The sequence below is a fragment of the Aethalodelphis obliquidens genome, unplaced genomic scaffold (assembly GCF_003676395.1).
Source record: "Aethalodelphis obliquidens isolate GAN/ISIS:26980383/991018 unplaced genomic scaffold, ASM367639v1 scaffold74, whole genome shotgun sequence".
NCBI lineage: Eukaryota > Metazoa > Chordata > Mammalia > Artiodactyla > Delphinidae > Aethalodelphis > Aethalodelphis obliquidens.
In genome coordinates this window covers 7,271,828-7,288,052 of record NW_020838018.1, presented here as the reverse complement: position 1 = coordinate 7,288,052, position 16,225 = coordinate 7,271,828, and the positions used below count along the sequence as shown (strand labels likewise).

The 16,225-nt window shown below is 42.6% G+C and overlaps 1 long non-coding RNA gene across 1 annotated transcript; it reads left to right on the top strand.

Moving 5' to 3' along the window:
- The first annotated feature begins 10,559 nt into the window (after window positions 1-10,559).
- LOC113612306 (uncharacterized) lies at window positions 10,560-15,675 on the top strand. Its single transcript, XR_003429803.1, has 4 exons — window positions 10,560-10,599; window positions 12,245-12,318; window positions 13,046-13,259; window positions 15,444-15,675. It is a non-coding gene; the product is annotated as an uncharacterized LOC113612306 (long non-coding RNA).
- Window positions 15,676-16,225: the final 550 nt, after the last annotated feature.

Below are 16,225 nucleotides of genomic sequence, written 5' to 3'. Positions count from 1 at the left end.
GACCTAAATAGACATTTCTCCAAAGAAGATATACAGATTGACAACAGACACATGAAAGAATGCTCAACATCACTAATCATTAGAGAAATGCAAATCAAAGCTACAATGAGATATCATCTCACACTGGTCAGAATGGCTATCATCAATAAATCTACAAACAATAAATGCTGGAGAGGGTGTGGAGAAAAGGGAACCCTCTTGCACTGTTGGTGGGAATGTAAATTGATACAGCCACTATGGAGAACAGTATGGAGGTTCCTTAAAAAACTAAAAATAGAACCACCATACGACCCAACAATCCCACTGCTGGGCATATACCCTGAGAAAACCATTATTCAAAAAGAGTCATGTACCACAATGTTCATTGCAACATTGTTTACTATAGTCAGGACATGGAAGCAACCTAAGCGTCCATCAACAGATGAATGGATAAAGAAGATGTGGCACATATATACAATGGAATATTACTCAGCCATAAAAAGAAATGAAATTGAGTTATTTGTAGTGAGGTGGATGGACCTAGAGTCTGTCATACAGAGTCAAGTAATTCAGAAAGAGAAAAACAAATACCATATGCTAACACATATATGTAATCTACAAAAAAAAAAAGTGGTTCTAAAGAACCTAGGTGCAGGACAGGAATAAAGACGCAGACGTAGAGAATGGACTTGAGGACACAGGGATGGGGAAAGTTAAGCTGAGCTGAAGTGAGAGAGTGGCACGGACATATATACACTACCGAACATAAAATAGATAGCTAATGAGAAACAGCCGTGTAGCACAGGGAGATCAGCTCGGTGCTTTGTGACCACCTAGAGGGATGGGATAGGGAGGTTGGGAGGGAGACGCACGAGGGAGGGGATATGGGGATATATGTATACGTATAGCTGATTCACTTTGTTATACAGCAGAAACTAACAGACCATTGTAAATCAATTATACTCCAATAAAGATGTTAAAAAACCTACAAAAAACAAAAACTGCCACATCATTTTCAAAGCATGTTGAATGGACTCTGGTTGCAATAGTAACGTTACAGCACCATTATAGACTTTAAAAAGACATGAACAAGCTTAAGTTTAACAATTGAACAAGTGTTAAGTGAACCATATAACTCATGGAATTACTTGACCGGATGGGAAGCTGTGGTCTGAGAGAGCAATGTTGGGGTTTCAGAGGTAGTGTTAAGTTGTGCCATGCCCAAGAACCGTGAGCCTCAGGTGCTGGGTCTCTTTACCATGTTGCAAGCTCCTGTGTTGAGGGAATCAGAGAGTGGTAGACAAAATCCTTCACTGATATTCCATGGAACACCAGCCCCACAGGATTCCTGACCACAAAGGTTTTCTGTAGTTAGACATATTTTTAGGGAAGATGCCTACTTTGTCCCTCTCTTGGCAGTTAGGAGTGCACATTCTTATTGTGGGAAATGACACTTTAGCTGTCTTTGCACCATTTCTGCCACCCTAACAATGCAGTTATATCACAAATTTTGTTTGAGCCAATATTCAGTATTTACATGGTTATAGTACATGAATCAGGGTACTGCTGAGCCAAGTAGCATACCATAATTACATTTCCTTTCTTGTATGGTCACATCAGGCTTTACAACAGCTTGATTCTCTTTTAAATGCCATCCTTCCTTGGAGCCAGCAGCCTGACTGTTCCCATCTGGATCAGCAGCTCTCTGGGACTGTTACAAAGGTGCTGTCTGGGACTCATTTTCTCTGTCTTCTTAGGATATACCTTCCCATTCTCCTGTCTGGAGCCCTGTTTCCTGGGATCCATGTTCTTCTCCTTTTTGTCTTTCTTCCTCATATCTTCTACTACCTATCTAGTTGCTTGCTGAAAAGCCTGAATGTGTCTTGTTGGTCTAAAAATATCTTTATTCTATCCTCATACTTGAATCTTTGTTCAGTTGGGAATTTAATTCTAGGTTGAAAATAAATTTCCCTCAGAATTTTGTCTTCTAACGTCCTATGTGGTTATTGAGAATTCAATTGTGATTCATGTTTCATGTCTTTGGATGTGACATTTTTCCTCTCTGGAAGCATTTAAGATGTTATCTTTACCCGTGTTGTTCTAAAATTTCATGATGAGGAGCCTAGATGTGAGGTCTTTATTCATTAACTTTATTGGGCAATCAGAAAGCCATTTCAGTCAGGGGACTCATATATTTCAGTTCATGGGAAACGTTTTTGTAGCACATATTGGATGGTTTTCTTCTTTTTTTTTTCTGGAATGTCTATTACATAATTATTGAACTTGGATTCTCTTCTAAATTTATTTCCTACTTTTCATCTTTGTATTTTATTTTCTTCATTTTGGGCCTGGGGATCCTTCCCTTCCCCTTTTGTTGGTCTCCACTTCTTGAACTACATCTCAGTTGGGTTTGTCATTCAGGTGTTTGGTATCAGTGTCCATTATTCTGGCTCTTAGACATAATATGCTGTTAACCCCACTCCCATTGTGAGGCACTGGAGACCAGATTCAGAAAAAGGTTAGCCAACTTCTTGGCTGAGGGCTGGGAAGCAGCCCAGTCCTTCTGAGTCTCCTACAGTAATGAGAATGAAAAGCACATTGATATCTTAGTACATTGTTTGGCTATCACTTGCAGTTGGAAATCCTGGTTCCATTTAACTGGACTTTTCCAACCTTATTTGGCCATAGAACTCCTCTCCCCTCTTAACATTTGTTAACATTGTATCAGTTTGGGCCCAGAGGAAACAACTGGCACGCTCAGATGGGAATAATGTAAAGAGGGTTAATTTAGAAAAGGACTAGGTACAAAGGCATGGGCAGGGTGTAATGGACAGTGCATGAACTTGAGGCCAGGAGCAATAGCGTTGTTTCCACCCCATCCTGAAGAGCCAGGGAGGTACAGGGGAATTTGGGGGATCAAATTTGTCAGCCTTGTCAGTATCTGTTCAAAGTTCCACATTCTGTATTTCAGAGAGCTGCTACTTATCCACTAGCGCCCTTACCTTACATCCAAGGTCTGGCAGGTTTGCGAACTAACTGGTGCTGGGACTCTACAGCCCCAACTGTCAGACTCTGGACTTGATCCTCACCATACCTGCCTTGTGATACCTGCAGGAGGTGAGAAACTGTAATGCTGCCACAGAGCCTCCTGTTCTCCAAGTTAGTTCTTAATGGCACATCCATACACTCCAGGGACGGTAGACGGAGGAGTGACAGGGGTCTGTTGTCTCATGCCCACTCCCAGACAAGAAGCAACCCAGGACAGGGCTCAGCCTAAGGCACAATGTCTGTCCAGGAGCCTGGCCAGGGCACTGGAGTGGGAGTCACTTCTCTAGAAGCTCTGGTCCCTGTAGCCAAGGGTGATGCCTAGGAAGCAGCGTGCTTATCAGCAGGTACGTTGTCAACCTGGAGGATGAGGCAGTGAGGGTGGCCCTTTAGGCAATGGGAGAGAACTGGGAGAGAACTGGGACAGCCACACCAGAAGTGTGGAGCTGGAGCAATTCTCTGGATTGGAGATACTGGTTGCAATGACTTTTGATAGATTCTCTGACGGACATGTGGTCAGGAGGAGAGGCACTCAGGCTGCTGGGATGGAGGGGTGCTGATGTTCATTTTCACCAGCTTTACCACTTTTTCTGCCAGCACCTCCCTCTCTCTCCTCACCTCTCCCCAGTCCTCTCTCTGCCCTTCTCCTTTCTTTTCATTTCTCCTTTCTCCTGCGTTGCTCCTTTTATTTTCCCACCTCTGTCTTCTCCCCCATCTTTTCATCTCTCTTTTCTTCTGTGTTTTAGTCTCTTCTCCCTTTTGTGATACACTTTTTGTATTAGGCTGTGCTATCTATATATTTTAAATCCCAGAGGTGTATCTGCTAATTGTCCTTTTAGGGAAATAATTATGGAAGTTAAGATGATTAGATAATGAAAGCATTCTCTGGGGCTGGCCTCTTTACAAAACGATGATGATGAGGTGGTGATGAGAACGGGGGATTGTTTCTACTTAAACTAACAGGGTGGTACAACTCTTACCAGAATGCTTTGAACATCTGGGATGTAATTATATCCCTCCCAGAGCCTGGCCAGAGGGCAAACTCTGGGAGTAGCATCCTGGGAACAAGAATGTATATTCTGTGGCCTTCCGGGAAGGCAATGATCAGGGAACTCCGTGATATGGCTTGGAGCTCAAGACCCCATGGAATTCCTAGATCCAAATGAAGATTCTTGGAGTTTCTGAAATGTGTATAATTGTGCGTGCGTGTGCGTGCACACAAACACACACACGTGCAGGGCAAGATTATGGCTTCCCTCAGGCAGAGGGTTTTGTAGATACTAAATTGCTGAAACACATCATATCTGGAATTGCTTCATTGCACACTAATGGTTGCTGTAAGCTTCCTGCTCACTCACTCTTGTCATATAAAAAGTGTTCATGAGACAGTCCTTTCATTGTCTGGGTTCTGCTCTTGATCCAGCACTGACTGCATTGTAACACCCTCCTGGCACTCCTGGGCCATTGCAAGTGCCTGCCACTCCCTCGCATCCAGCAAAGAGCTGACCTCCGCAGGCAGGAAGAGGTGGAATGCTCTCAGCCAAAGGCCAGTGGACACAAGGAGAGGTGGCAGTAGAGGAGGGCATGAATGGGGAAGGGACATAGAGAAAGGGTTCAGAGAGTATTGGCTGGTGGGGCAGCAGGAAAGTGGGACTGGGAAAATGCGCTTCCTGTTGGGGAAGGGAGGGTCTGGAAAGAGTAATGACTGGGAAGAATGAAAAGGGAGGGGAGACTAATTCTGACTGAGAGCCTGCTGTTTTACAAAGAGAATGTGATGCCCAAAGAGGTTAAATTACATGCCCAAGTCATTGTAAGCATATGAGGGACAGGGATGTAAATCCAAGGCTCATGGTCCTCATCCTGGCACACCCTGCCCAGAAAATAGGATTGCAATGGATGTCAGAGTTAAATTACTCCCCTCCACAACTCAAGAAAGAGGACTCCTTAAAGACCACTCAGGCAAGAAGTGTCCACTGAAATACGTGCTATCGCTAGGAATTAGTGATTCATCCAGGTTTAACCTTAAGAAAGGAAGGAAATTCCTCTCCAGATTTAACTAGAAGTTCTCTCAGTAAACCCTAAGCCCTTTTGCATTGTCCATCTCCCCATAACCCATGCCACCCTTCCCCCTTCATCATTCCTCAGGGCTAGCAAAGGAAGTGGTTTCATATCGTAGTGTGACAGCAAAGAACTGTAGCCTAAGGACACAGCAGAAGGCGGCTCAGATAAAAGATTCCCACTCTTCCGACTTATTTTGTTTCTCTGACTTATTTATTATTGTTAGGCACAAGCATAGAACAGCCTCAATTGGGGGTGCTCCTGATTTCAGAATTTCCTCCCCTTCAGCCTCCATTAAGGAAACCATGGAGCTGAGTTCTTCCGTGAAGTCCTGTCCCTGGATCCTGATGGCTCACCCACCCTTGCAGGCTTCCTGGTGGTCCCAGAGCATCTCACCACATTCACTGCAGACAGTGTTGCCAGGTTTAGCAAATAAAAATACACAATGCTCTGTTAAATATCAATTTCAGATAAAACCCAAATACCTGTTTTGTTTAAGTGTATCCCATGCAATATTTGGGACACACTTATGCAACGGAAGTGTTTGCTGTTTATCTGAAAAGATTTTATTTGGAAGCTCCACAGCTGGGGATGCCGTCAGCATGATTTTACTGGAGTGAGTACAGTTAGATCTGTTAGAAGAAGTCAAGTGCCCCGAGTCCCAGGGCAGGAATTACAACACCACACTTTCCTTCAGGAGCTGTCTCAGCTTCCCCTGTTCCTCCTTTAGTCTAGACTGGACTTCTATGTCTGCAATACCCTGTTCATGACCAAACACTGCACAGATGACTTTCCAGAGCCATTTGCCTAGACTTCTCGCAATATCGGTGAGTATCCATTTTTCTGACTTGTAAAATAATACACATTCTTTGATAAAAATTGGAAAATACAGCTCAATAAAAAGAAAAATAAACATTCACCTTAATTGCAGTATATAGATCAGATCCAGACAGACTGAGTTCAAATTCCAGCTTACTAGCTGTATGATTTTAGGCAATTTCCTTAACTTCTCTGTGCCTCAGTTTTTCAATTGTAAAATGAAGGTAATATAGTGGCTTGAATTAATTTTTGAGGATTAAATGAGTTTATATGTGTTCAGGTACTTTAAAAAGTGCCTGGTATATAGCAAGCACTGTGTAAGCACTTTTCAAAAAAAAATGAAAATTCTTTCACCCAGAGATAAGTATTATTGATGTCTTTTCTATGCATTTCTATACATTGTATCATATAGATTTATACCATAGATTTCCATACAGTGGTAGGGTGCATTTTCCAAAGTTGAACGTAATGATTCTCCTGTCCAACATGTTCTTCTGCAAGGTGGTCTGGACACTTCTCCATCAAGAGGTGGAATCAATTCCTCTCCCCTTGTATCTAGGCTTTTTTAAAGTTTTCTGGTCAACAGAATGCAGCAGCAGTGGTATTCTGGGACTTCCAAGGCCGGACAGAGGAGGCTTGTGGTTTCTGGTTCCCTCTCTGGCACACTCACCATTGGGTACTCACCATTGGGTACTTCCTCTTGGAATCCACCCTCAAGCCAAGGCACATGGAAAGACTTCATGTAGGTGCTCTGCTCAGTTCAGCAGCTGAGTGGCCTGCTGGCAGCCAGCTTCACCTGCCAGCCCATGTGAGTGGGTCAGACCAGCTGTCTACAACGGCATGAGAGACCCCAAACAAGAACCACACAACTGAGCCCAATTGAACCATAGAGCCATGAGGGATAATCATCAATTATTGTTTGGAGCCACTAAGTTATGAGATGGTTTACTACAAAGCGATAGAGATCTGGAAACATATTTAAGGAAAGTGCCTAAGATCCTGAGTTTTATTATTCATTTATTTATTTAACATCTTTATTGGAGTATAATTGATTTACAATGGTGTGTTAGTTTCTGCTGTATAACAAAGTGAATCAGCTAACCATATATATATATCCCCATATTTCCTCCCTCTTGCATCTCCCTCCCACCCTCCGTATCCCACCCCTCTAAGTGGTCACAAAGCACTGAGCTGATCTCCCTGTGCTATGTGGCTACTTCCCACTAGCTATCTATTTTACATTTGGTAGTGTATATATGTCCATGCCACTCTCTCACTTCAGCCCAGCTTAACCTTCGCCCTTCCTGTGTCCTCAAGTCCATTCTCTACGTCTGCATCTTTATTCCTGTCCTGCACCTAGGTTCTTTAGAACCACTTTTTTTTTTTAGATTCCATATATGTGTTAGCATATGGTATTTGTTTTTCTCTTTCTGAATTACTTCACTCTGTATGACAGATTCTAAGTCCATCCACCTCATTACAAATAACTCAATTTCGTTTCCTTTTATGGCTGAGTAATATTCCATTGTATATATGTGCCATATCTTTTTTATCCATTCATCTGTTGATGGACACTTAGGTTGCTTCCATGTCCTGGCTATTGTAAATAGAGCTGCAATGAACATTGTGGTACATGACTCTTTTTGAATTATGGTTTTCTCAGGGTATATGCCCAGTAGTGGGATGGCTGGGTCGTATGGTAGTTCTATTTGTAGTTTTTTAAGGAACCTCCATGCTGTTCTCCATAGTGGCTGTATCAATTTACATTCCCACCAACAGTGCAAGAGGGTTCCCTTTTCTCCACATCCTCTCCAGCATTTATTGTTTGTAGATTTTTTGATGATGGCCCTTCTGACCGGTGAAAGGTGATGCCTCATTGTAGTTTTGATTTGCATTTCTCTAACGGTTAGTGATGTTGAGTGTCCTTTCATGTGTTTGTTGGCAATCAGTATATCTTCTCTGGCAAAATGTCTATTTAGGTCTTCTGCCCATTTTTGGATTGGGTTGTTTGTTTTCTTGTTATTGAGCTGCATGAGCTGCTTGTAAATTTTGGAGATTAATCCTCAGTCACTTGCTTCATTTGCAAATATTTTCTCCCATTCTGAGGGTTGTCTTTTCATCTTGTTTATGGTTTCCTTTGCTGTACAAAAGCTTGAAGTTTCATTAGGTCCCATTTTTTTATTTTTGGTTTTATTTCCATTTCTCTAGGAGGTGGGTCAAAAAGGATCTTGCTGTGATGTATGTCATAGAGTGTTCTGCCTATGTTTTCCTCTAAGAGTTTTGTAGTGTCTGGCCTTACATTTAGGTCTTTAATCCATTTTGAGTTTATTTTTGTGTATCGTCTTAGGGAGTGTTCTAATTTCATTCTTTTACATGTAGCTGTCCAGTTTTCCCAGCACCGCTTACTGAAGAGGCTGTCTTTTCTCCATTGTATACTCTTGTCTCCTTTATCAAAAATAAGGTGACCATAGGTGCATGGATTTATCTCTGGGATTTCTATCCTGTTCCATTGATCTATATTTCTGCTTTAGTGCCAGTACATACTGTCTTGATTACTTTAGCTTTGTAGTATAGCCTGAAGTCTGGGAGCCTGATTCCTCCAGCTGTTTTTCTTTCTCAAGATTGTATTGACTATTCAGGGTCTTTTGTATTTCCATACAAATTGTGAAATTTTTTGTTCTAGTTCTGTGAAAAATGCCAGTGGTAGTTTGATAGGGAATGCATTGAATCTGTAGATTGCTTTGGGTCGTATAGTCATTTTCACAATGTTGATTCTTCCAATCCAAGAACATAGTATATCTCTCCATCTATTTGTATCATCTTTAATACTTTCATTAGTGTCTTATACTTTTCTGCATACATATCTTTTGTCTCCTTAGGTAGGCTTATTCTTAGGTATTTTATTCTTTTGTTGCAATGGTAAATGGGAGTGTTTCCTTAATTTCTCTTTCAGATTTTTCGTCATTAGTGTATAGGAATGCAAGAGATTTCTGTGCATTAATTTTGTATCCTTCTACTTTACCAAATTCATTGATTAGCTCTAGTAGTTTTCTGGTAGCATCTTTAGGATTCTCTCTATATAGTATCATGACATCTGCAAACAGTGACAGCTTTACTTCTTTTCCAGTTTGGATTCCTTTTATTTCATTTTTTTTCTCTGATTGCTGTGGCTAAAACTTCCAAAATTATGTTGAATGATAATGGTGAGAGTGGACAACCTTGTTTTGTTCGTGATCTTAGAGGAAATGGTTTCAATTTTTCACCATTGAGAATGATGTTGGCTGGGGGTTCGTCATATATGGCCTTTATTATGTTGAGGTAAGTTCCCCTTATGCCTATTCTTTGGAGGGTTCTTATCATAAATGGGTGTTGAATTTTGTTGAAAGCTGTTTCTACATCTATTGAGAATATCATATGGTTTTTTTCCTTCAGTTTTTAAATACGGTGTATCACATTGTTTGACTTGCATATATTGAAGAATCCTTGCATTCCTGGGATAAACCCCACTTGATCATGGTGTATGATCCTTTTAATGTGCTGTTCTATCCTGTTTGCTAGTATTTTGTTGAGGATTTTTGCATCTATGTTCATCAGTAATATTGGCCTGTAGTTTTGTTTCTTCGTGACATATTTTTCTGGTTTTGGTATCATATGATGGTGGCCTCGTAGAATGAGATTGGGAGTGTCCCTCCCTCTGCTATATTTTGGAAGAGTTTGAGAAGGATAGGTGTTAGCTCTTCTCTAAATGTTTGATAGAATTCACCTGTGAAGCCATCTGGTCCTTGTCTTTTGTTTGTTGGAAGATTTTTAATCACAGTTTCAATTTCAGTGCTTGTGTTTGGTATGTTTATTTTTTCTATTTCTTGCTGGTTCTGTCTCAGAAGATTGTGCTTTTCTACGAATTTGTCCATTTTTTCCAGGTTGTCCATTTTATTGGCATATAGTTGCTTTTAGTAATCTCTCATGATCCTTTGTATTTCTGCAGTCAGCTGTTACTTCTCCCTTTTCATTTCTAATTCTATTGATTTGAGTCTTTTCCCTTTTTTTCTTGATGAGTCTGGCTAATGGTTTATCAATTTTGTTTATGTTACTGTTTTGTTTATGTTACTGTTAGTGTTGTCTGCACTGATAGCTGCAGCTCGCACCCGTCTCTGGAGCTCCTTAGGCGGTGCTCTGAATCCCCTCTCCTCCCACACCCCAAAACAATGGTCTCTTGCCTCTTAGGCAGTTCCAGACTTTTCCCCAAACTCCCTCCCAGCTAGCTGTGGCACACTAGCCCCCTTCAGCCTGTGTTCATGCAGCCAACCCCAGTCCTCTCCCTGGGATCTGATCTCCAAAGCCCGAGCCTCAGCTCCCAGCCCCTACCCGACCCCAGCGGTTGAGCAGGCAAGCCTGTCAGGCTGGTGAATGCTGGTCCGCATTGATCCTCTGTGCAGGAATCTCTCTGCTTTGCCCTCTGCACCCCTGTTGCTGTGCTCTCCTCTGTGGCTCTGAAGCTTCCCCCCTGCCATCCCCTGTCTCCACCAGTGAAGGGGTTTCCTAGTGTGTGGAAGCTTTTCCTCCTTCACAGCTCCCTACCAGAGGTGCAGGTCTGATCCCTAATTTTTGTTTCTGTTTTTTCTTTTTTCTTTTGCCCTACCCAGGTACATGGGGAGTTTCTTGCCTTTTGGGAAGTCTGAAGTCTTCTGCCAGCATTCAGTAGGTGTTCTGTAGGAGTTGTTTCACATGTAGATGTATTTCTGATGTATTTGTGGGGAGGAAGGTCATCTCCACGTCTTACTCCTCCAGCATCTTGAAGGTTTCCCCCCTGAATTTTAAATATGAACCAACGTGGTTTCTATCCTGTTTCGCTATTACTTTCAGAGAAAGGGGACAAGTTCTTTTCTTTTTTTTTCTTAAAAAGTTTTGTTTTAGTTAAAAAAATGTAAAGGATTTTAAAAAGTATTTTATTTTTGGCTTTGCCGTGAGGCTTGTGGGACCTTAGTTCCCTGACCAGGGATTGAACCTGGACCTCAGCAGTGAAAGCATGGAGTCTTAACCACTGGACTGCCAGGGAATTCCCTAATGTTTTTTTTTTTTTTTTTTTTTGTGGTATGCGGGCCTCTCACTGTTGTGGCCTCTCCTGTTGTGGAGCACAGGCTCCGGACGCGCAGGCTCAGCGGCCATGGCTCACGGGCCCAGCTGCTCCGTGGCATGTGGGATCTTCCTGGACAGGGGCATGAACCTGTGTCCCCTGCATCAGCAGGTGGACTCTCAACCACTGTGCCACCAGGGAAGCCCGAATTCCCTAATTTTTAAAACTATTAAAGAAAATTTTTATTGGAGTATAGTTGATTTACAATGTTGTGTTAGTTTCAGTTGTACTGTAAAGTGAATCAGTTATACATATACATATACCTACTCTTTTTAAGATTCTTTTCCCAAATAGTCATTATAGAGTACTGAGCAGAGTTCCCTGTGGTATACAGTAGGTCCTTATTAGTTATTGAGTATATATATAGTAGTGTGTATATGTCAATCCCAATCTCCCAATTTATCGATACCTCCCCCTTTCCCTGCCTGGTAACCATAAGTTTCTCTTCTACATCTGTGACTCTATTTCCATTTTGTAAATAAGTTCATTTGTACTATTTTTAAAAATATTCCACATATCAGCAATAATATATGATATTTGTCTTTCTCTGTCTGACTTACTTCACTCAGTATGACAATATCTATGTCTATCCATGTTGCTGCAAATGGCATTATTTTTTCTTTTTTATGGCTGAGTAATATTCCATTGTACATATGTACCACATATTCTTTGTCCATTCCTCTGTTGATGGACTTTTAGGTTGTTTCTATGTCTTGGCTATTGTAAATAGTGCTTCAATGAACATTGTGGTACATATATCTTTTTGAATTATGATTTTCTCCAGATATATTCCCAGGAGTAGGATTGCTGGATCACATGGTAGTTCTATATTTAGTTTTGTAAGGAATCTCCATACTGTTTTCCATAGTGGCTGTACCAATTTACATTCCCACCAACAGTGTATGAGGGTTCCCTTTTCTCCACACCCTTTCCAGCATTCATTGTTTGTAGATTTTTTGATGATGGCCATTCTGACTGGTGTGAGGTGATACCTCATTGTAGTTTTGATTTGCATTTCTCTAATAATTAGTCATATTGAGGAAAAGAGACATTTTTAAATAAGCTTTCCTGTCTAAGAAAATATATTCCTCTCTCTTTGGACAAGTTAACCCCCAGCTGGGCTGGTGGTTAATGAACCCTAGGTCATTCATGCTTGAAGGCAACTTAGAGATCATCTAATAGTCACTCATCTGCCTATTTGCTTTACAGGTGAGAACCAGGAGGTGAAGTGACTCACCTAAAGTCACCTGGGTGCTAAATGACAGAGCCTGGTTGCACCACAGGTATCCTGACTCCAAGCTCAGTGCTCTCTTTTTTATATTGTGCTACTTGTTTATAAGGATGCTTAGGGGAAGGGTAGAATTGTGAGTTTCCAAAGGCCTGATGAGAGTGATGAAAGAATCTGGAGTCCTGAAGTCACCTGGGCTCTTTCACAGCTATGTCCAGTCAGTGTTTCTTGGAGAGGACACAGCTTCTTTAAAAAGTACCTTTTCATGCTCTGTCCGGTGAGGAAAATGTGAAATGTGGTGTGTCAAAGTCAAGTCTGGAGTGAGGGCTTCAGTGAAGAACTGGATGTGCTGAAGTCAGGAAGAGTGACAGGCTTCAGGACACCCTGTTGTCTTGAGATTGAGAGAGTCTGGCAAGGGCGGGGCCTGTCGTGAGTATGTGAGGGTCAGTGGTAGGGCTGCTTCTTGGGCCTCATGCTCACTACCATCCCAACTGAGTGGTTCAGATTCAAAGAATGACAGTGTTTGGATGATGTAGGAGGCAGTTATCCTCATCCCAGGAGGAAGGAAGCGTCAGAGAGAGGTGTTCAATGAGGAGAGAACATCAAGATGTTTGTTATGGGTTGAACTGTCACACAATTCATATACTGATGTCCTAACTCTAATGCCTCAGAGTATGACCTTATTTGGAAATAAGACTGCTGCAGATGTAGTTAGTTAAGATGAGGTCATACTGGAGTAGGATGGGCCTCTAATCCAAACTGACTGGTGTCCCTATGAAAAGGGGAAATTTGGACACAGACACACATACAGGAGGAATGCCATGTGAAGATAAAGACAGAGATTGCAGTGATGCTTCTACAAGGCAATGAATGGCAAAGATTGCCAGCAAACCACTAGAAGCTAAGGAAGAGGCATGGGGCAGATTCTCCCACACAGCTTACAGAAGGAACCAACCCTACTCACACCTTGATCTTGGACTTCTATCCTCCACAACTGTGAGACAGTAAGTTTCTGTTGTTTAAGCCAGCTCGTTTATGGTATTTTGCTATGGCAGCCCCATCAAACTAATAGAATGTCATATAAGTCAATGCATAGAGTCTTGAGATAAATAAATAAGATGAAAGGGGCCAGAGACTTGGCTGGAGGAGGGAAGGGTAGGTGGGGTGACCTTAGCTTATGGTAAACTCTAGTGGGAGAATCACAATGCAGGCCCCTGGGATCCTGGAGCAAAGCCATGCTGTCTTCAGTGGAGAATTATGCACCCTTTGAGAAATAGCTCTTGGCACATTACTGTAACCTGATAGAAGCAGAGTACTTGGCCATAATCATCAAGTGACAATGCATCTGGAACTGCCCATTATGAGCTGGGTTCTGTCAGACCTCCAAACCATAAAGCCAAGCAGGTCCAGCAGGCATCCACTGTGGTGTGGAAATAGTACATCTAAGGTTGAGCCCTAGTAGGACCAGAGGGCATGACTAACCTGCACGTTTAAGTAGCCCAGACCTGCTTGTCACCCACTACAGTTGGATCAATGCCCTTCTCCGACTTGTGCTTATGGCCATAGAGGAGAATCCCTTATGACCAGCTGGAAGAGGAGGAAAAAGCCTGAGCTTGGTTTACAGATAGATTAACTCAGTACATGTGTGTAAGTCAAAATTGACAGCAGCTGCATTTCTCCCACATTTAGGGTTGGCCCTAAAAGACAGTAGAGAGGGGAAAGTCTTCCCAGTGGAACTACAAGCAGTGTACCTGATCATCTTCTTTGTAGGAAAGGAAAAGTGTCCCAAAGTGGATGGCTAATGGCCTGGTCTGGGGTCAGAAAAGAAAAGGAATAGAGGAACACAGGCAAGGAGGTCTGGGGTGGAGGCATGTGGTGGACATGTAGGAGTGGGCATAATGTGTGGAGATTTTTGTATTGCACTTGCACTCACAAGTAAGTGTCCGCCATCAACTGTATAACCAAGTAGATCAAATGACTTGTTCTGTGAACCTTAGCCAGCCTTCATCATCAACCACTGATGGCTGGTATGATGGGCTCATAAGTGGAGTGGCCACAGTATCAGAGAGGAAGATATGTGTGGACCCAACTGCATGGACTTCTACCTACCAAGGCTGATCTAGCTACTGTTGCTTCTGAATGTCCCAACTGTTAGCAAAAGAAACCAATTCATCCTGGCACTAGTCTTCAAGGAAACCAATTGACCATTTAATGGCAAGTTGACTACATTGGCCTGCTTCCACCTTGAAAGGTTCAATGATTCCTTCTCACAAGGATAAATATCTTTGCTGGTATGGGTTTGCCTTTCCTACCAGCAAAACCTCAGCCAGAATTACTATCTAGGTGTTTATAGAATGCCTGATCCATAGGTATGGAACCCCACACAGTACAACATACAATCAGAAGATCCACTTCACGTTGAAGAAAGTGTGAGACTGGGACCACAACTAGCAGATATATTTGTTTTATTACATACTACATACTCAGAGGCAGCCATCCTCATGGAACACTAGAATAGCCTTCTATCAGTACAATGGAAGCCCTAGCTTAGAGGAAACATTCTGAAGCGATTGGATGCCATCATTCAGGATGAAGAGTATTTATTAAATCAGTGACTCTTATGTGTTGTTCCGTCTCCAATAAGAATTCAAGGGTCCAGGAACCAAGGAGTAGCAGCAGGGGTGGCCAAATTTACCATCATACCAATGACCCATGGGGGGATGTTATATGCCTTGTTCCTGCAACTTTGGGTTCTGCAGGGTTGGAGGATTGCTGAAGAGGTGAACCCTTGTCATGGGTCACAGCAAGTGTACCATTGAACCACAACTCGCAGATGCTCTCAGGGCACATTAGGTTCATTGTGCCCAGAGACAACGGGCAAGGAAAGGAGTCACTACGCTTACAGGGGCAAGTGACTTTGACCAGCAGGAAGATGCAGCTCTGCTTTTACACAATAGTGGCAGGAAAGAAGACACATGGAATCCAGATGTTAGTAACTAAACCTGTCCCTCCAAAATCCATATGTTGAAGCTCTAGCATCTAGTGTGGCTGTGTCTGGAAATGGGGGTCTCTAAAGAAGTAATTGAGGTTAAATGAGGTCTTAAAGATGGGGTCCTGATCTGACTGGACTCTTATCCTTACAAGAAGAGACACCAGAAAGCTCTGTCTCTTCATGTGCAGGCACCGAGGAAAAGCCATGGGAGTAAACAGCAAGAAGGTGGCTGTCTACAACAAAAGGGAGAGCTCTCATCAGACGCTAAACCTGCTGTCACCTTGATCTTGGACTTCCACTCTTCAGAACTGTGAGAAGATAAAAATTTATATTGTTTAAGCCCCCCAGTCTGTGGTATTTTGTTTAAAGCAGCCTGAGCTAACACACTGGGTGGTCCACTTGGGTCTCTCCTTGTGCTCCTTTACCACATTGTAAGTATGAATGGACACATGCAATCACCCTGGCCTGAGATGAGTGATTATCATGGGTTCATAACCCTCAGGAATGAAGGTTTGGGTCACACCACCAGGGAAGCCACCAAGACCTGCCAAAATCTTGATGAGTCATAGTTGAGCTTGAGGAAAATTTAAAAAAGGGTAGTGGAGCAGGGAGAGGGTGGTATTTGTTCTGACCCCACAGTCAATTGCAAAGAGAGAGCAGTAATTCACCCTGCTAACCTCCCTCTTCTGATTCCCCCTCAGGAAAAAAGGCCTCCTGGAACCATGGGGGAGCTGCTGCCCAAATCTTGTAGAGAAGTAGATTTGTTTGGTGGAAGGGATAGGCTGTGGTGACCATGAGAATAAGCCTTGCAGACCTCCAACTACAGGGAGCACAGATGCCTAAGGGTGCTAGTTGTAAAGCCCACCACCACATTTGCACTGAGGCTCCACTTCCCGTGGGCTGCTCCCAGTCAATGAATGAGTGTCGCAGGTATAGTAAGGAAGGTCCATTCTTGGGAGACACAAGATCC